At 35.3% G+C, this 22,455-nt stretch overlaps 1 long non-coding RNA gene across 1 annotated transcript; it reads left to right on the top strand.

Annotated features, from left to right (window-relative positions):
• Positions 1-344: 344 nt before the first annotated feature.
• On the top strand, positions 345-21,467 carry LOC129901389 (uncharacterized). The gene is made up of 4 exons (XR_008769830.1): positions 345-528; positions 4,841-4,905; positions 20,935-20,997; positions 21,075-21,467. It is a non-coding gene; the product is annotated as an uncharacterized LOC129901389 (long non-coding RNA).
• The last annotated feature ends 988 nt before the right edge of the window (positions 21,468-22,455 follow it).

The following is a 22,455-nucleotide window of genomic DNA, read 5'->3' as shown; positions in this document are numbered from 1 at the left end:
ATAGATAGCTTAAGTAACTTTATATAAATTGTACATTTCTAATATCTCTATTAGTTGTATGTTTTAAAAATGGCTGAAAATATAAGAACAACATAAATCTTATTGGATCACAAACTTCATCAAACTGAAAGTAACAATGAATATAAATGAAATTAATATATATTTTCAAATTGAGCCCCGTGCTGCCTCAGCACAGACGCACCATATATATATATATATATATATGACAGTAGAAAAGTACATAAAATAACTAAAATAATCCTTGATTGACAAGTTAGCAAATTTACGACCAGCTGCTTCCAAGGGCTTCTATATATTAGTAAAGTAAAGCAATTAGTAATACAAATACAAAAAATTTATTCAATTCAATTCCCATTTAAAATCAACAATCAGATCACTGTTTTCCGAATTCTCCACTAAAAAATCTGCAAAATCCCCACAATCTTGGAGGTCCTAATTGGGTAATAAAACTATCTGAGGACACCATTGAAACTTCAAGAATCATTTTTTCAGGTCACTTAATTTCATGTGGGTTATCTTCGAATCTGAGTTTTATAAATTTATTCAATTTATTTTGGCCATTCTTTTGTATTTGAAAGACTAATTATCTACTAAATGTAGACTTTGATGTAGTTCTTAATCAATAGTGTTGAAATAATTCCTAGTTTTTGTCTTCATTGGTTTGTTTCTGAGGATTTTTAATGTACAAATCTTGGGTGCGATTGAATCAAATTTATGATGTTTTCTAATTGTTTGAGAATTGGGAAACGCTATCTGAATTATGGTTTGATGGAGGGACCAAGTAGGAATATTGTGTTTGGATTTATAGGTGTAACTCATATTATTTTTTTTCATTCAGATTTCCATGATATAGTTTTATTCAAATAATGAAGTCGGATTCTAGAGAGTTTCGTTCAACTATTGCAGAAATTAGGAGCACTTTACTATCCATACTATAGACATGAGAACAACTAGTCACTGTAACTCATAGTTTCTATCCCCTTTTTTTCTTTCCAAGAGTCAGCTAATGATCTTTAACTAAGATTTTTAAATGTATTTTAACATATATTTAGCTGGGAAATCTTGGGATTTAGATTACTTTCTGGTCTAGTTTCTAAAGTATAAATTTTTATTTCAAAAAATGAGTTAATTCAAGTCTAAAATTGGTCAATATTACCATCCAAAAGAAAAGGGTACTGAAATTATGGGACAAATGGAGTTTTAGATAGGAGAGGTGTCTTGGAGACCAATGAGTAATCTGTTCGGTGTGATGATATAGCTTAGTCATTGTGAGTAATTAACACATGGGAGGAAGTCAAAAATTGGGAGTTAATATTGTATGCGTCTTTTAAGAGACGGAGAGGGGGAAGTTTAACCAGGATAAGACTTGTTGGTGATCCTCAAAGGTACTTCTGGTTTTCTTTATTTTTTTCTGCTAAATCAATCGTGAATTTAACATATCACGTGAAATGCACTTGAGTTTTTCTGTCAAATTTATTTTCAACAGAAAGCTTGGAGAGTTCTGTTAGTTTTAGGTTTTGGACTATAAGTGTCTACGTTTTGTAAATATTAAGGGGCTATTGATGTCATGTGGTACATATCTAGGATCAAATTTGATTTTTTTTCTTGTGAACAGTGTGTGACAGATTTGCTATACCAGTCGTCACTCATCTTTCGCCCGCTTGCCAGCGCCGTCTGGTCATGTTAGTTGGGCTCATGTTAGTGTTGATTAAAGTATATTTTAGTATGATTTTAAATATCTTTGTGAACCCCTTAAGTGGAATATTTTACCGTTTACATTGTCATATCTGGAATCATTTGAATCTGGTCAGCAAAATACTAATGATCTTTACAAAAGAATGATTTCTTTAAACTTCATGGTCCTCAACTCACTTCATTGACTATTAGGCTACACCCTTGGGTGCTCCATTTCTTGTGTTCTGCAGACTTATAACTTGTACGAGCCTTCTCAACCTCAACCAAAAAGTATGTTATTTGATGATATTTACTGTCTGGCATGATTATCTAGTTGAAATGAGCATGGCTGGTAGGATGAAATGATATTCCATGTGCTTTTTTAGATTTCCCTTTGTTTTTAATTGAAACTTGTAAAGGAAAAATTGTTGGGCCTACTGTGTTTACTGGTATTATTGGCATGTACGGCTTGCATTTGAGGAGTATGACTAAATAGTATTCTAGCTTAAACTGGACCAAATTTTTCGATATCTAAGAACACAATCTTATTATTTACATGAGCTGACGTTATATAATCCTGCAAAGTACGACTTCCTATTTTTCTGAATTATTTAGAAATCAGGCAGAGGCATTGTGAGTAGCTTGTTAACCATTTTTAATTATCCTTAGATGCTTCTTGTTGCCTCTTACTAGAACGAATTAGAAGGTAACTCTCTAAGGATCATGCATCTTCCTCAAACCAGCACCAGTTGCTTGATAAGTCACTGGCTGACATTTTCACTATAATGACCTCCAAGGTCATTTTCGTGTTTTTGCGTGTTTTTACCATCTTACCCCTTTTTGTAGCTTCTTTATAGCTCTTATGTGATGTTGGAATGGGTGGCACGCTCTCCAAGGTGTTCGATTGAGTTTTGAGGTGGTTTGGCCATTGATGCTTAAGGCTTGAAAGAGTTGACTTTAGTCAACATCCGGAGATTCAGGTATCGTATGAGAATTACGATGGTTCCATCAGCTCCGAAAGATCCATTTTGGTCTACAAGGAAGTTAGTTTGGGTTTTGGAGTCTTCGTTTTGAGTTTGTGCGATTTGTCGTTTTAACTTTAAAGTTTTGTCTAAGTTTGACTTCAGTCAATATTTTGAGTAAACGCACTCGGATGAAAATTTCGTCAATGCGTTTAGCTCCGGAACACTGAGTTTTGTCTACAACGACCTTTGGTTCGGTTCTCGAGGTGCTCGGAATGAGTCTTAGGCCGTTTGTGCATTTTGAATGCTTTCTTTGGAAAGTGTTGACTTTGGTCAACATGTTAACAAAACGACCTCTATTGGAGAATTCGTCGATTCCATTGAGTCTGGAATGCCGTTTTTGGTTGGGTAGCATAGTTCGTTTGCGTTCGCGATATTTCAAATGAATTTCGGACCCCAATCAGAGAAAATCCCATTTCTCCAAAGTTCAACACCAGTTGAACTGCTGGTGCAGGAACTTTTGTTCATCGTGTTCTCCACCCAGGAGTCTGCAATCGCGGAGGTCTAAGACCCTGGGCATCACGATCGCATGATTGACCATCGCGATTGCGATGGGTTAATTGGATTAGACCTCGCGATCGTGAGGCCCAGCTCGAGATCGTGAAGGGCAATTTCACTGGCTTCAGTGAAATTTAATGCCCATTCCCACCAGCTAAGTCCTATTTCGATAGCAAATTTTTGATTTTGAGAGCTTTACTTGGTTTTTTTGATATTCTTGTTTCGGTGAGTTGGGGATTCTTGTGGGGACGTTTCGAGACCCTTTCCCATCCTAAAAGCTTAGTAAGTTTCACTTAAATTCGTTGTTTCCTTGCATTTATGACTATTCTAGGGCTTAAAAATTGGCAGGGTTATTTTGAGCTCTTCCAGTGCTCGAAATCTGCCTATTTTTTTAGCACAAGTTTCTTGAGCTATTTGGAACCTTGTAACGGAGTTGGTTTTTTGATTTCGTGCGCGGGTCCTAATATCAATTTTGACTCAATTTTAGTTCCTTTTTTTAATTATAGTAATATGGGGGTCGTTGGCTTTATTTTGATGTGTTCTATGATAATTTGATAGAGTGACATCATTCGGAGGTGGCTCAAAAGGGAAAAACTCAAGTTTAGCGATTCGTGTACAGTTTTGGCCTTGAGGAAGGTTATGGCTTCCTCTTGTTAGACTTGGCTTGGTTGGAATTGATATATTTTGGGTGGTAACGAGTGATTAGGTTGGTGATTTAGGTGGTGATATCTTATTTAGCATTTTGGAGTCGATGATCATCGTTAGTATCTATCTTGGGATATTAGCCATTAGAGCCTTAGTTTAGGTGGTAGCTTGGCTTGTTTACATCGCTTAGAATCCTTAGAACTTACTCCCAGGTGATTTGAACTTAGGATGCCGCATGTTTGATTTGTTTGGTTTCGATTGGCCACTCATTGTGATTTTTGGCATATGTTTATGCCTTGGTTGTTTATGATATTGAAATGTTGGGTCTGAGGCCGTGCTTTCGGTACATCAGAGTCTCAGGTGAGTGATATATGATTTTTGACACACTAGTTATTTTATTTACCTTGCTGGTGTTAAAAACTCTTTTTAAAAGAAAGAATAAAAGATGATAATAGGCTTTTGGTTGATGAATAAATATGAGGGATTTAAGGAAATACGGTGATATCTTATTTATGGAAATTCATGGTTGATGAGCTCGAGGTATGATTCTGGACAACCTTTTTATTGATTTTGGGCTACACTTTTATACTCACCATTGATAAGCTCGAGATGTGAATTTCGGACAGCCTGTTGATACATATTCCGAGTTATTACTTCGATATTGATGAGCTTGAGGGTTGTTCCGGGCACTCTATGCTAATTTTTGGGGCATATTGATCCATATCTACTACTTTATATTCATGCATCCCTCCGCTAATTTGTGGATTGAGGTTATTAAGGTGATTGTTTGCTTGGTTGGACTTACTTAACTACCATATGATTCTTTCCGTACCCTCTTTTTCCATATTTGCAGTTTATGCTCCTCTCTTATTATTATTAGTATCATTGTGTTGCTTACGATATATTTATTCTTTATGAGCTCGGTCTGCCTATGATGCCTACTAAGTACCCTATGTTTTGCTTGGTTGGTACTCATGCAGCTCCCAGTTTGAGTCACCCCCAGCGCGCGCCTGATCATTCATAGTGGTGCAAGATCTAAATTGTGGTGAGCCTCAATGTTCAAAGACTTGCTACTTTTCTTCTTTTGTACTGGCTATTATTTTGTATTTTGGGATAGTCAGTTCTGTATTGTATATTGTCACAACCCAATCCCGTAGGCCGCAACTCGTGCTCGAGTTGGACATCCATACATACCCTTAGCCTAAATTAGCATATTAGCAGAATAAACAAATATAGAAATTAATTAAGATCACTAGATAGCGCACGAAAACAGATGCAACTCACGAAAGCCGATAACGCCGTCACGGAACACAAAAGCCTAAAACATATACAGAACCCACAAATACATATCTACAGAGCTCTACAGAATGATAGTATAATCATATGACGGGACAGGGCCCCATCGTACCCCTGACCAACGTATACATATAGGCTACAGAAAGGTCAGTACCAAAATATGGGCTCCGAACAAAGGAGCACTGTCAAACGGCAGAGTCGATGTCCTAAGCAAGCGGATCGGCAACTCAAACGTCTGTACCTGCGGGCATGTAGCGTAGCCCCCGAGGAAAGGGGGTCAGTACGGAAAATATACTGAATATGTAAAGCATGGACTATAATAAATAAAGTCATAACTAGAACAGAATGTGCAGAAAATAAGCGAAATATCCAGAATATCAAAATACTTATCACAAACACAGATAATACATGCGGAAAAACATAGGTCATATATGAACCCATTAGGGGACTCGGTGAACAAAACGTGGTCAACCTTCCATCACTGGCGCCACAACATAACATACTCCAAAGTAGGGAACATCTCCGTAACAGATCATATAATATTAGATGGCCATATCATATCATATCATATCATTAGAGATCAGCATATGTGCACATGGCACAACATACACCACAACCCATGTACATGTCATACCTGTCCCCTCACGTCGGGGCACGACAAACATTGTAGAGAAGTACGCTTGATAACATATCCTGGCCTGGGCTCAGTGAAAGAAGCATTGAGGCATCCACGAGTGGAGTAGTAAGAAACTAAATGCAATTTAAAACATTGTCAAAGACTCAATGAAGTAATAAAGATGAATTTTCATTTCAAAATTAGGACAATAGTCGTATCAATCACCCCTCAAATATCACTATTGATCATATCAAAAGAGCTTTAGAAATCGTAGGCATGAATCAAGACGATACAAAATAATTTATAAAAGCCAAGGACATTAACTATCGGAGAATCTCTAAGAACAGGAATCATGAATCACCCTCGAGACTTATGAATGGAATTACCCCCAAAGCTCACATTAATCCTTACTTAATTCTAAGACATTCCAAAAGAAAGAAGGGTCAGCTTTACATACTTATGCCAAAGACATATTAAGAGAGAAGAAGGGTAGTCTTACATACTTATGCCTAAAGCATGCCAAGAGAAAGAAGGTAGCTTCACATACCTTTTATGGATTACTCTTAACCATGTTCGCCTCGTCATCTTTTGAACCTATTTAACATGAAAGCAAGACTAAGGTTAATAACCTTTCACTTTCTAATTTCCAACTCTACAACCAAGTATCCATAGGAATCATTTCCTTATCCATTTTCCTCGACTAGTTTATTACTAGTTCCGAATTTATCGAAAATCGGGCAGCATCTCCCCTATAACTTGCCCTATCCAAACTACTAACTACATCCTTAATTACCACAGCCAACCAACAACAACAACCAGAAGCATATATACAAGTAAAATCACTTCAACATTACACAATATAAACTCCAAACAACTCGCTCAAAACTACGATACCAAAATAGAGTTTTTAACCTTTATTTCGTTAAACCTTTAACCATACGAAATGGAGGGTCGTGTGGCTGAAACCATCATAACACATACCCTTATTAGAACACTTTTCAGGCCTGCAACACACAATCAAATCAGCTGCAACCGCAGCACCACAATCACAACACACTTCTCGACTTTGATTTAACTCTAACAACTTCAATTTAGTTTGTTTTTAACGTCAAGCATACTTATGCAATTTTTCCACTTCCAGTCTCATTTAAGACATGTAATACACCTCATAAAAACATCATAAACTCCAATTTAAATGGGAAAGCCTTACCTTGTTCAAAACTCGCCAAAACTCACCTCGGAAGCTCTTCTAGCGCGGCTGAAACTTTGTGGTTGTTTGCTATCCTTTTGGGCCTTCTTGAAACCATAAATTTACATTACTAACACCTTCATACCCTCATGGTATACCCTATATAATTAATTCATGCAAAGAAATTGAAGAACTCATCTTTTCTTTCTTCCCAAATCTGAGGCTCTCTCTTTCTCTCTAGCTAGAGTTTCTTCTCTTTTCTCTCCTTAAATTTTTTGGATGAAGATGTAACTTATGGGATAAGGATGAGTTGAAAAGTCATAAAACATATATATATATATACATATATATATGCCACCTTCAGGGGTGACACATGTCATTCCATAAGTGGTGACACATGCCAAGCCCTTAGTGGGCCAACGCATCACTTCCTCCACTTAGGGGATGCCATGTGGCATATGGGGACCACCCCTTTGCTTCAGCTTCTGCCACATGGAACTTCCATCTACTGCCATATGGCACTCTCTCTTTCTACCATGTGTCACCTTCTTTTCCTCCTCATGGATTTGTAATCTCGTCTTACTTTACGAACTTATGTAATCCTTACTACGTAAGCTTGGTATGAACTCAAGTAGCTTAAGAATGTAAGATTTTCAAGTTGGTAGCTTACGTACGCAAGTCGATTCCTATGACTCATTACTTGGCCTCCAACTTCTTCCGGATTCTTATAACCATATTTACAATCTTCCCTACTATGGGGTGTCACATTCTCCCTTCTTTAGAGTTGTTTGGTAGCGTTATAGATTATCCGGATCACATGGTGACTTCTAAGAAGCTTAAGAACCTTTCATGAAACTTAAGAGCCTATCAAGAAACTTAAGAAACTTAAGAAGCTTAAGAACCTTCCAAGGTACAAAAGTACGGGGTATAACATTCTTCCCCCCTTTAGAACATTCGTCCTCGAATGTTAACACGTCTTGTAGGGTTTTACGAGGATTTTTGGGAGTTGTCTATAATCGTTGTCTTCCAATCCTTTTAGGAGTTTAGACTACCTTTGGATATAAGGAACAAGTACAAATATCTCTTCTCTACCTCTCTGTAACGTATCCAAAATATTATAACTGTATTGTCCTTATTGAACCCTTATTCCTTTTACCACGTACTTACTCACTTGGCCCTATACGCAATACATACATATTCATAGGTTACATAACCTTGCTGGTACAACTTGTATGAGGTAGACATAGTCTTTTCGTCTCCGGGTTCATTCTGCTTCACCTATCTCATTCACATTGAAACTCGCTTGTCCCATCTTATCATACTTCTTTCTTTTCTTTTATTCACTCTTTGCTCTTCTTACTTCCAATCATAGGAGGCTTGTTGTCCCTTTTTCTTGGTTATTTATCTATCGCAGCATTATTTGCGACCAATGCTATAGCCAACATCTTGGCTTTTGACCCCGCATGTTATCGTTATCCTTCGCACGATCCCTTGAGTTATTCGATACCCTTTCCTAGTCGTACCCTTTATTTTTTATACACACCCATATTCTAATGTTATGTCGTGTAGGGTTTTGCCAAAAACTTCTTGACACCGCCTTAAATACCATTCTGACTTCTATCCCATTATTGTTGGCTTTCAGCCCTTCTAACTTGCTTCAGCACGGGATCTTCTTGAAGTTTAAACATCCATGTCCACTATATTGTTATCCATTATTTCCATCTTGCCCTTGCATTCTTCTCACCCGCTTCCCCCTTAAGGGGAGGGGGGGTACTTATACCTTTGTCCAATCTCAAAACTCATCCAATCTCTTTTCCCAATCCGCTCGGTACCGTATCATGTCCATCTCTTTCTTCATCCTTTATAACTTGATTCTGTACGTATGAAACCTTGACTAAGTCACAAAGCGATGAGAACCTTTCCATACATAGTGCAACATCTTATCTATTTATCTGTACTTGTGTAATATGACCTATGGAACAACTCATTCAAGGCCACACTTCACTTATCTTTATCAAATGTTAATTAGCACTTTTAGTCGTTCCAATTTCAATTAGGCAATACTTGTATTCCAACGATAATTGTCCAAGGTTCTCTTGTAGGAGTAGCTTTATCCCAACTTATATCCTTTATTTCTTGGGATGAATATATATTTCACCATTTACTCCTTAAGTTTACCGTCTTTGTCTCTTAAGGATTCCACTATTGTTGGGGCGACGTTGTGTGCATGCACCACCCCTTTATACCTTATACCCCTTTCCCTTACTGTGTACCGAACACCGGCTTTTAATTTTCTCAACAACATACCAAGTTTGCCTCAATCAAGGCCTTACCTTATAACCATGTAGTCGTATTGCACTTTTAAGTTCATATTATATGTTCCCCTTTTGTTCCTTATCTGTATTCATTTAATCATATCTATCTTGGGTGCTTCTGTAGATTTTTCTTATCATTTATCCCATCTATGTCTATCTTTTATTTCGCACAAGAGGGATCTTATACTACCTCTATATTATTCGGAACACATTACTTCCACATAATCCTTTTTCTCATTTCCAAAATGTATTTTGTCCATCCATCTTTATTCGTATCATACCAATCATTCCCTAATACCCATTATATCTCGTTTCTCATCCTTCTACAGCTTGGTCTTTCATAGTTTCGCACTTTTAGCATTCGTATCTTCGGCTACACATGTCATGACCTATTTTTACACTATCATCTCGCTTTCTTCTTGCTTACTCCTTTTAGTTACTCTTTCTTTCCTTGTGCTCGCTATCCTTTCCATTATCGCATAATCTTTATTCGTAACTTTCCCTACGGAACTTGATAAGTCTTTCTTATTTGTTCCATAGCCCATTTTTCCGTTTCACACTTACCCTTATATTCTTATTACACAGACCACGTCCTATCACTAGACACTTTCTCACTAGGCTTTACTTATTTTCATAACAATCCTCATTATATTCACATCATATCCTGTTCGTATTCCACCCCATAGTATAACACTTCTTAACCTTTTTTATGATTCTTACTATGGGTTACTTACCCTTCTTAGTTAGTCTTATCCTTAATATCTCCCAAGCTGTCCTATTAATACTTCATATCCATCACAATTGTGTTTCTCTTGCACTTTTGTCTTAATCATACTGTTACTCCTTTTAATTATAGTTCGTCACAGTTTATCCCTGTATATCAATTCCGTCGGTGCCTTAATATATCGTTCTATCTAGAACTACCAGTCTTCTCTAAATCATCTCCCTAGTGTCATAAGTCTTTTCCAACTTAAGTTTACCATATCAATATCGACCTTCTAGTTTCTATTGCCATCAATTCAGTAATTAACTTATTTCTTGAGGTTAGCCATACTCATGGTTTAGCCAAATCTCATTATTATTATGGACACGATCTTTCAAGACATACTACAGCCCTATATCTCATTCTCTTTTTATTTCTAGGAAAATTTGGGCAGAGTTTCCTCTGTATTTCTTACTATCTCAAACTTGCAAGCATAAAATACCAACAGTGCCTTACAGGTCCAATATGTATAAAGATACATATATATGTATCATATCACATCATATCGCAGCCACATAGGGCGCCCACAATCAACAGTATGAAAATGGACTTACCTCGTACGTCCACTAGAACTTCCCCTGTTACACTTTCCTATCTACTCTTCCTTTCACTTTACAACTTTATATTTCAGTTCTACCTCAATACCTTACCCAACAAATATCTTTTGTACTTTTGCTTACCTGCGTGCCTTGTGACTTCCAATATCGTCAGTCACTTCCTTCCGTTTCTTTCATCCTTTTGTTAACATCCAAGGTTAATATAAGGAGTTTCCCTATGACTCGGATCTATCGCACGATCTTATATATGAAAGAAAGGTAACATCCTAAATGTCCTGTAGCCTCCTGTTTATAGATGTGGCATGCAACACACCAATAAACAAGACTCTACTAGACACGGTCAGTAGAGCTTCCAAGGAAGGACTGCTCTGATACCACTTTTATCACGACCCAATCCCATAGGCCATGACTCATGCCCGAGTTGGACACCCATACGTACCCATAGCCTAAATTAGCATATTAGCAGAATAAACAAATATCGAAATTAATTAAGGTCACTAATAGCGCACGAAAATAGATGCAGCTTACGAAAGCCGATTAGGCCATCATGGAACACAAAATTCCAAAACATATACAGAACCCACAAATACATATCTACAGACCTCTACAGAATGATAGCATAATCATATGATGGGACAGGGCCCCATCGTACCCCTGACCAATGTATACATATAGGCTACAGAAAGGTCAGTATCAAAATATGGGCTCCGGACAAAAAAGCACTGTCAAACGGCAGAGTGGATGTCCTAAGCAAATGGATCGGCAACTCAAACATTTGTACATGCGGGCATGTAGCGTAGCCCCCGAGGAAAGGGGGTCAGTACGGAAAATATACTGAATATGTAAAGCATGGACTATAATAAATAAAGTCATAACTAGAACTGAATGTGCAGAAAATAAGTAAAATAGCCAGAATATCAAAATACTTATCACAAACATAGATAATACATGCGGAAAAACATAGGTCATATATGAACCCATTAGGGGACTCGGTGAACAAAACGTGGTCAACCTTCCATCACTGGCGCCACAACATAACATACTCCAAAGTAGGGAACATCTCCGTAACAGATCATATAATATTAGATGGCCATATCATATCATATCATATCATTAGAGATCAGCATATGTGCACATGGCACAACATACACCACAACCCATGTACATGTCATACCTGTCCCCTCACGTCGGGGCACGACAAACATTGTAGAGAAGTACGCTTGATAACATATCCTGGCCTGGGCTCAGTGAAAGAAGCATTGAGGCATCCACGAGTGGAGTAGTAAGAAACTAAATGCAATTTAAAACATTGTCAAAGACTCAATGAAGTAATAAAGATGAATTTTCATTTCAAAATTAGGACAATAGTCGTATCAATCACCCCTCAAATATCACTATTGATCATATCAAAAGAGCTTTAGAAATCGTAGGCATGAATCAAGACGATACAAAATAATTTATAAAAGCCAAGGACATTAACTATCGGAGAATCTCTAAGAACAGGAATCATGAATCACCCTCGAGACTTATGAATGGAATTACCCCCAAAGCTCACATTAATCCTTACTTAATTCTAAGACATTCCAAAAGAAAGAAGGGTCAGCTTTACATACTTATGCCAAAGACATATTAAGAGAGAAGAAGGGTAGCCTTACATACTTATGCCTAAAGCATGCCAAGAGAAAGAAGGTAGCTTCACATACCTTTTATGGATTACTCTTAACCATGTTCGCCTCGTCATCTTTTGAACCTATTTAACATGAAAGCAAGACTAAGGTTAATAACCTTTTACTTTCTAATTTCCAACTCTACAACCAAGTATCCATAGGAATCATTTCCTTATCCATTTTCCTCGACTAGTTTATTACTAGTTCCGAATTTATCGAAAATCGGGCAGCATCTCCCCTATAACTTGCCCTATCCAAACTACTAACTACATCCTTAATTACCACATCCAACCAACAACAACAACCAGAAGCATATATACAAGTAAAATCACTTCAACATTACACAATATAAACTCCAAACAACTCGCTCAAAACTACGATACCAAAATAGAGTTTTTAACCTTTATTTCGTTAAACCTTTACCATACGAAATGGAGGATCGTGTGGCTGAAACCATCATAACACATACCCTTATTAGAACACTTTTCAGGCCTGCAACACACAATCAAACCAGCTGCAACCGCAGCACCACAATCACAACACACTTCTCGACTTTGATTTAACTCTAACGACTTCAATGTAGTTTGTTTTTAACGTCAAGCATCCTTATGCAATTTTTCCACTTCCAGTCTCATTTAAGACATGTAATACACCTCATAAAAACATCATAAACTCCAATTTAAATGGGAAATCCTTACCTTGTTCAAAACTCGCCAAAACTCACCTCGGAAGCTCTTCTAGCGCGGCTGAAACTTCGTGGTTGTTTGGTATCCTTTTGGGGCTTCTTGAAACCATAAATTTACATTACTAACACCTTCATACCCTCATGGTATACCCTATATAATTAATTCATGCAACGAAATTGGAGAACTCACCTTTTTTCTCTCTCCAAATCCGAGGCTCTCTCTTGCTCTCTAGCTAGAGTTTCTTCTCTCTTCTCTCCTTGAATTTTTTGGATGAAGATGTAACTTATGGGATAAGTATGAGTTAAAAAGTCATAAAACATATATATATATATATATATATATATACCACTTTGGGGGGTGACATGTGTCATCCCCTAAGTGGTGACATGTGTCAATCCCTTAGTGGGCCAACGCATCACCTCCTCCACTTAGGGGCTGCCATGTGGCATGTGGAGCCCACCCCCTTGCTTCAGCTGCTGCCATGTGGCACTCCCTCTTGCTGCCATGTGTTACCTTTTTTTCTCCTCATGGGTTTATAATCTCGTCTTACTTTACGAATTTTGTAATTCTTGCTACGTAAGCTTGGTATGAACTCAAGTAGCTTAAGAATGTAAGATTTTCAAGTTGGTAGCTTATGTACGTAAGTCGAGTCCTACGACTCATTACTTGGCCTCCAACTTCTTTCGGATTCTTATAATCATATTTCCAATCTTCCCTACTATGGGGTGTCACATTCTCCCTTCCTTAGAGTTGTTTGATAGCGTTATAGATTATTCGGCTCACATGATAACTTTTAAGAAGCTTTCAAGAAACTTAAGATCCTATCAAGAAACTTAAGAAGCTTAAGAACCTTCCAAGTTACCAAAAGTATGGGTATAACATATAAACATATTGTCAGCTTTTGTACTTAGTAACTCCGGTATAGGTGACATCAGATTCGGGGTTTGATCTAGCGTCAGTCCATTATTTTTGGTCACTTTTAGGCTTTTTTGTATATTTTGTATCGTATTTATATATCTATACTTTTTCCTTATTTTTTTTGTTATATTCGTCTTACTTCCGAATTCTTATGTCAGTAATTATTTATTTAAATTAAGATTTGACTTCCGCATTAGTTGGATTTGGCTTGCCTACTCAGAGGTTATAGTAGGCGGCATCATGGCCCAGATTCCGGTCATAACATCCACCTTCTAATAAGGATTGTTTGGCATCCATTCTTTTTCTTTCTCCTCCTTTTCTTTTGTAGAAGGGGGGGGGGAGAGAAGAAAGGTTTGGGTTATATGTAGCAACTCAAGTGTATAGTTACAAATTAAGAAAAACAGTCAAATAGAATAGTAGTTTTGTATTGGGGGGAGGGGGGGTTAGTAGGCACCTATTGTTTAGCACATCTTGATCCATGTAAATTTTGGGTATGTTGGATTGTGACTTGTTTAATTTACTCAACCTGTTTTGACCCCAAGAGTGTGCTTTTTGTCCATAAGTACTATGACTTGACACTGTGGTAAGAGGTCGATGGGATTACTTCTAGAGGGATTGAATCCTACAAACATCCAAATATGACCAAACTCACCTGTTTGATATGCCTTTTAAATTACTCTAAGATAGGAAACCCATCTTGGCTTATTAATGGACTAGTACATGTAATCTTCCATTCAATTCCTTTAAACCATTCTTTGATTTGAAAATAAATTAAGCTCGGATCTAATATAGGGAGTAGTAAGGTAGGGATTAGTACTGATAATGCATTCTTGTTGGATGTTTAGTTTTTTATTTTACATATTAGTATAAAATGTACAATTTGAAATATGTATTTACTTTTTAAATAAAATGAAAGAATTCTTACCATTGTGAGGGTTAACTTTGTCATTTTTAGCATTTCTAGTCTACCCCAACTTGTTAGGGAGTGAGGCGTCATTGTATTAATAATATCCGCATTCTTATTTCACATTCTATCTTCTTTTCTTTCTTTCTTTTTTTAACATGAAATGACCAACGACAATAAAATATATATCAAAAATATGTCCAATAATACAAACAAGAAGAAAGACCAAAATTGGTCCAAAATGAAACTGAAAAAGAAGTAAAGATATAGGCCCAACTTTCTATCCAACATAAAATAATACATAGATTTTTCGAAAATTATTTTCATATAACTTAAGCAGGTACTATTTATGATGAAAACAAAAGGCATCCACCAAATGTTATAAGGTATTATGAAAAGTAGTAGTGGATGTCCATTTTCATGGACCCACTAGGCAAGTTGCTCAACTTGCTTTCTTTTTTATGGCTATAAAATGGCCATTCTTGGCCATTCTTTGGCATGTAAGAACACACACAAAAAAATATGAAATACACTGTAAAATTCTCTCATCTTCTCCTTTCTTTTTCTCTTACTCTCTCCTTCTTATTTTGCTAAGTTAGTTTATTTTATAACACGTTGTCAGCACGAGCCTCCATCGCTTTGAGCTATATTTTTAAGAAGGTAACAAAAAAGGGTAAGAATTTTGTTTTCTTAAAATGTCTAGTATTTCTAAACTTGAATTTGTTGCTCTTGACATAACTGGAAAAGGATAATCATCATGGGCAATAGATGCCGAAATATATCTAGAATCGATGGGTCTGGCAGACATCATTAAAGATGACAATACAACATCTAGTCAAGATCGTGCCAAAGCCATGATATTTTTCCACCATCATCTTGATGAGGGATTAAAATTACAGTACCTTACATTAAAGGACCGCCTTAAATTATGGAAGAATCTAAAAGAAAGATATGATCACTTGAAATGGTCATCCTTCCATAGGCACGTCATGATTGGCTAAATCTGAGATTAATAAATTTTAACAATATAACTGAATATAATTCTGCCTTGTTTAGAATTATAGCTCAGTTAAATTTATGTGAAAAAGAAATCACTGAGCAAGATAAAGGTAAAAAGAATATACTTCATATTTCCACTCGCGAATATGCTCCTGCAGCAGCAATATCGCGAAAAGGGGTTTAAAAAAAATTCTGAATTACTTTCTCACCTTCTGATTGTTGAACGCACAATGAACTGCTAATGAAAAATTATGATAGTCGGCCTGTTGGTTCTTTGTCACTTCCTGAAGTGAATCAAGTAAATTATAACCAATGAAAAAGAGGTCATGGCCCCAGTCGTGGTCATGTACATAGTCGAAAAAGAAATTATAATAATGATGCTCGGCTGGCACCGAGAAATGATCAGCAGTACAAAACGAAGAGTGAAAAGCAAAAGCTTTACCAAAGAAAAATTGAGAAAGTATATGTCATAGATGTGGAGGTATAGGGCACTAGTCGTGGACTTGCCGGCCATCAAAATGTCTAGTTCAGCTATATCAGGCATTTTTGAAAATGGCAGAAAATAATCCAGAGATAAACTTTATCTCTGAAGATAATATTGAGCTTATGCATCTGGATATAGCTGATTTCTTTAATTTTTTAGAAGACAATATGAATATTGATAATTATAATAATATTTAAATAATTTTCTTTTTATTTATGTATACTAAATGATATGTTTGTATTTTTCTAATCCGTGTAAATAAATAAAATTAGTATAATGGACCATATTTTAATTATAATATTTATTTTTTTCTTTTTGAAGAAAAATATGGATATGCCTCAAATTTTATTTGGATCAATGATCAATTACGAGGATATTTATGTAATTGATAGTGAAACAACTCATGTCATTTTTAAAGATAAGAAATATTTTTCCAACTTGCTTAGAAAAAAAGCAAATGTTACTGCAATTTTTGCTAATTCAAAAATGATAGAAGGCTCCGGAAGAACTACTATATTTCTGCCTAAAGGGACAAAAAATATTATAGAAGATGCACTATGCTTTTCTAAATCCCCAAGAAACTTGTTAAGTTTTAAAGATATCCACAAAAATGAATATCATGTTGAGACACTAAATGAAATGAATACTGAATATCTTGGTATAGTCAAAAGTGTCTTAGGCCAAAAATATATTTTGGAAAGATATTATGCAACAATTAGTGCAATTGAAGCACATTTGATCGTAAATCAGAAGTTTACTAATCTAAATACATTTGTGTTATGACATGATCGAATATGTTATTCTGGATCAATAATGATGAGAGGAATCCTTGAAAATTCAACTGGACATCCGTTAAAGAACCAAAAGATTCTTAGAAATGATGAATTTTCGTGTGCTACTTGTTATCAAGGCAAATTAATTGCCAGACCATTGATCCTGAAGGTTGGCATCGAATCTCTTGGCTTTTTAAAGCATATACATGGAGATATATGTGGCATATTCATCCACCTAATGGATTTTTTAGATATTTTATTGTCCTAATAAATGTATCATCTAGATGGTCTCATGTGTTTCTATTATCATCTCGAAACCTAGCGTTTGTGAAGTTGTTAGCACAAATAATAAGATTAAGGGCGTAATTTGTAGATTATCCAATTAAGGTCATTCGCCTTGATAATATTGGAGAATTTACATCCCAAGATTTTAATGATTATTTGTAATCAATTAGGATAAAAATTGAACATCCTGTTGCTTCATACTCAAAATGGCCTTGCAGAGTTATTTATTAAGCTCCTACAATTGATAGCCAGACCTCTACTAATGAAAAAAAAAATACCAATTACTGTTTGGGGTCATGTTATCTTATATGCAGCAGCACTTGTACTTCTCAGACCGACACATTATAATAAATACTCTCCGTCATAATTAGTTTTTGGTTATGAGCTAAATATAGTCCATCTATGAATTTTTAGTTATGTAGTATACGTGCCTGTAACACCACCATAATGTACAAAGATGGTCCCTCAATGAAGGTTGGGCATCTATGTTGGGTTTGACTCACCCTCCATAATTCGATACCTTGAACCGTTGACTAGAGACTTATTTACTGCTCGATTTGCAGCTTGTCGGTTTGATGAAATAACTTTTTTGCCATTAAAGGGGGAGATAAAGGAACCCGCAAGAGAAATTACGTGGAAAATTTTATCACTATCTCATTTTGATCCATGTAACCGCACATGTGAGCAGGAGGTCCAGAAGATCATCCACTTACAGAAAATAGCAAATCAAATGTCAGATACATTTACTGATTTGAAACGGATAACTAAGTCACATATCTCTGTAGTGAATGTGTCTATCCGAATTGATGTCCCAAAAGGACCATCTATAGTATCATAGCTTCTGAATCCCAAACATGCCTGAAGCGTGGTAGACCATTGGGTTCAAAGGATAAAAATTCTAGAAAGAGAAGCTTGAGAAATAACAAAAATGATACTACAAAAGAACCCCTCGAAGAAGGTCAAGAATTGAGTAATTCTGATATTCCTGAAGAAATCAGTGAACCTGAGACTCAAGTGAATAAAGAACTTTTAATAAATTCTATCGGTGATGACATAAATTTATATTGATCGAAAATTACGGTGGATAATATTTTTGTATATAATGTTACAATTAATCTTATGCAAGATAGTGAAAGTCTTGAGCCTGATTTCATCGAAGAATATCGACGTAGATATGATTGGCCAGAATGGCAAAGGAAATTCAATTAGAATTAGACTTACTTGTTAAACGTGACATTTTTGGACCTGTAGTCCAAACCCCTGTAGGTATAAAAGCAGTTGGACATAAATGGATTTTTGTGCGAAAATGAAATAAAATTATAAGATTCAAGGCACGCCTTATTGCACAAGGATTCTCTCAAAGACCCAGGGTAAACTATGAAGAAACATATTCACCTATTATAGATGGAATAACATTTCAATATCTCATTAGTCTAGCTGTACATAAAAATCTTGAAATACATCTAATGGATGTAGTTATAGCTTACCTTTATGGTTCACTTGATAATGAAATTTACATAAAAATTTCAAAAGGATTAAAATTGCCTGAAGCATGTAATCAGTCTCGGGAGAAGTACTCAATGAAATTGCAAAGATCATTATATGGTCTGAAACAATCAGGGCGTATGTGGTATAATCGTCTTATTGAGTACTTAATAAATGAAGGTTATATAAATGATATCATTTGTCCATGTGTTTTTATTAAGAAAATGGAATCAGTGTTTGTTATACTCTCCGTTTATATTGATGACACAAATCTCATTAGAACCCCTGAAGAGGTACAAAAGGCGATTGAATATCTAAAGAAAGAATTTGAGATAAAAGACCTTGGAAATACAACACTTTGTCTAGGTCTGCAAATTGAACATTTAGCAGATGAGGTCTTTGTCCACCAATCTGCCTACACTGAAAAAAAAATTAAAATGATTTTACATGGACAAAGCACATCCATTAAGTACTCCAATGGTTGTTCGTTCACTTGAAGTGGATAAAGATTCATTTTGCCCCCTAGAGGAGAATGAAGAACTTTTTGATCCTGAAGTACCATATCTCAATACTATTGGTGCATTTTTGTACCTTGCTAACGCAATCAGGCCTGATATAACATTTTCTGTTAATTTGCTAGCAAGATATATTTCATCCCCAATGCGAAAGCATTGGAATAGTATCAAACATATTTTGTGATACCTAAAAGATACCATTGATATAGGTTTGTTTTTTTACTAACAAAGATTGTGCAGACCTTATTGGTTATGCAGATGCAAGTTATTTATCAGACCCACATAAAGGTCGATCTCAAATAGGCTATCTATTTACACACGAAGAAACTGCTATATCATGGCGATCTATAAAGCAGTCTATTTTTTCTACTTCTTCAAATCATGCTGAAATAATAACAATGCATGAAGCAAGTAGAGAATGTGTGTGGTTGAGATCGATGATATAGTTCATCAAAGAAAGATGCGGGCTAGAAAATGATGTCAAAGTACCCACAATTATATTCGAAGAGAATGTCGCGTGCATAGCTCAAAAGGAGATAGAACAAAATATATTTCATCAAAATTATTGTTCAAACATGCTCTTTAGAAGAATGGTGATATTGATGTACAACAAGTTCATTCAATTAATAATTTTGCATATTTATTCTCAAAGGCATTACCAACTTCAACTTTTGATAAGCTAAGATATATGGTTGGAGTACTTCGTCTCCAAAATATCAAATGAAGTTTTCATCAGGGAAAGTAAAATACGCGTTGTACTCTTTTTCCCTTAACCAAGGTTTTGTCCCACTGGGTTTTTCGTGGTAAGGTTTTTAATGAGGCAGCACTCAAAGCGTATTATCAGATGTGTGTACTCTTTTTTGTTCATTAGGCTTTTTTTCATTGGGTTATTCCTAGTAAGATTTTAACAATGCACAACATCTATAGATATTCAGGATAACTATGTACATTTATTATTTCACTAGAATTTCTTTTTCCACGTGGACATCCAAGAAGGAGTATTATGAAAAGTAGTAGTGGATGTCCATTTTCATGGACCCACTAGGCAAGTTGTTCAACTTGCTTTCTTTTTTATGGCAATAAAAATGGCCATTCTTTGGTATGTAAGAACACGCAAAAAAAATAATACGAAATACACTGTAAAATTCTCTCATCTTCTCTTTTCTTTTTCTCTTACTCTCTCCTTCTTATTTTGCTAAGTTAGTTTATTTTATAAGATAATGTTGTTTTTTATATGGAGATTAATCATCCTCCAATCCAACCAAACATTTTATAAGCTTATGCTGATTTTTCTTATTATATATTTATTTATTTGTTTATTTTGTGGTATTACTATTAGCTCTTCTAAAACATAAATCAAACTACCCCTTAGATTCTGAATAGACATACGATATCCTTTGTTTATATTTATTTTGTATTCATTCTAGAATGTAATCATGTAGTGTCTCCACGATGTGTTAGTCTATGTTGCTGTGCAGTTTTCTGGACTTTAGTTGCTTGTTTGCTAATTGACAGTTGTTCTCTTTGTTGACTAGCTAGTATAAAATGAGTAGTGTAGTTATTAGAATGTGTTAGCAATTAACAATTCCTTTGTTTGACCGCTTCCTTTATTTGATGAGTAGCAGGACTATTCCACGGCATCTCTCCTCTCTAGCATTAGCACTACAGTGGTAAAACAGAATTAGGTAGGAAGGATACTCTCAGGTTCTGCTTTACTTATATTTCTCTTTATCCATATTTATACATGCACCTTTTCTTATAGGGCTGAGCACCAGGGGTGTATCAGTCCATAGACAACTTCAAACTATCAAGTTATACAAGTGTGGTGTTCCTCAGTGCATCGTGCACCAGAAAAACAGTGTGCAAAAGCGCTTTGGATTTCTATCAAAATGCATGCAATCATCACCCAGGAAGCTCTTCCTATTTTTATACAAACAAAGAAATAATTGTAAGCCCCAGTAGACATGCCATTATGATGTTTGCTATTTTAAGAGGTGTTATTCAGCAGCTAAAATTTATTTAATATTCTCGAAGATCTACTTCTTTCAATTTCCAAGGCCATGCTTGTATAATAGTTTGTTTGAGTGGCATACACATAAATTGTGTCAGTTAAGGGGTCGTTTGGTTTGAATATAAATTATGATGGGGTTAGTTATGATGGGATAAGTATTGTTGAGATTTTTTTTTATTGATTGTTTGGTTTGTTGTATTCAAAATAACATGCATTGCATAAATTTTACGTTATTCATTCTTAAAAATAAAATTTTCATCTTCTTTAGCTTAAATATTTTTGTGTGTGCATTCTCATGATGGTACCATATATATTTAAAAATAAAATCTTCATCTTATTTAGCTTTAAAATAGAACTTTCATCTTAAATTTGTTAAAGTAAAAGAGGACTTATTATTTATATCACTTCATGTAAGCACATATTGCTCTTAAATTGTAAAATACTAAAGTTTTCATTTTATTTGATATATAAAATATAAGTTTTCAAGTGACTAAAAAATATATTATTAAAAATATGTAATTTAGTAGTAGAAAAATTAAAACATAAATAAAAATAAGAATTAGTCAAATAAATTAATAAATAAAAATTAAATTTGTATAGTCTAATTTTATAATTGAAAAATATAAATAATTATCATAAAAATAAGGAATAGTGAAGATTGTAAATGTTATTATACATGGTATTAAAAATAATATGAATATACATGATGTATAAAAAATGTTTAAAGGGATATTTTTGTCATTTTCTCTATTTTATTTCGGGATAAGTTATCTCGGGATTACTATACCATCCAAGAGGAGGGATAACTTATTCCGGTACTAATTATTAATCCCAGAATAAGTTATCCCGGACTTGCCAGCCAAACAACCAAATTAAGTGGCACTATAATTTAATTCCGAGACTATTTGATACTATCCTTCACACCAAAAGATCCCTTAATGTTACTACTTACTTAGTCTTAGCCATAGTTCTGTGTATTTCAGGGTTCAACATGGGAATTTATAATGACATTGAGGGTCATTTTTGGAAAATTGTGCAAAATTATCATTTTACTCTATTTTTAGTGCCCCCGAGTGTTACTTGATCGGTTTGGATTTTTGGTTTTGTTAAAATCTTAATATGTTGTGAATTG

The sequence above is a fragment of the Solanum dulcamara genome, chromosome 8 (assembly GCF_947179165.1).
Source record: "Solanum dulcamara chromosome 8, daSolDulc1.2, whole genome shotgun sequence".
In the NCBI taxonomy this organism is placed as follows: domain Eukaryota; kingdom Viridiplantae; phylum Streptophyta; class Magnoliopsida; order Solanales; family Solanaceae; genus Solanum; species Solanum dulcamara.
The sequence above is the reverse complement of the archived record's forward strand: the minus strand, read 5'-3'. Positions and strand labels throughout refer to the sequence as shown.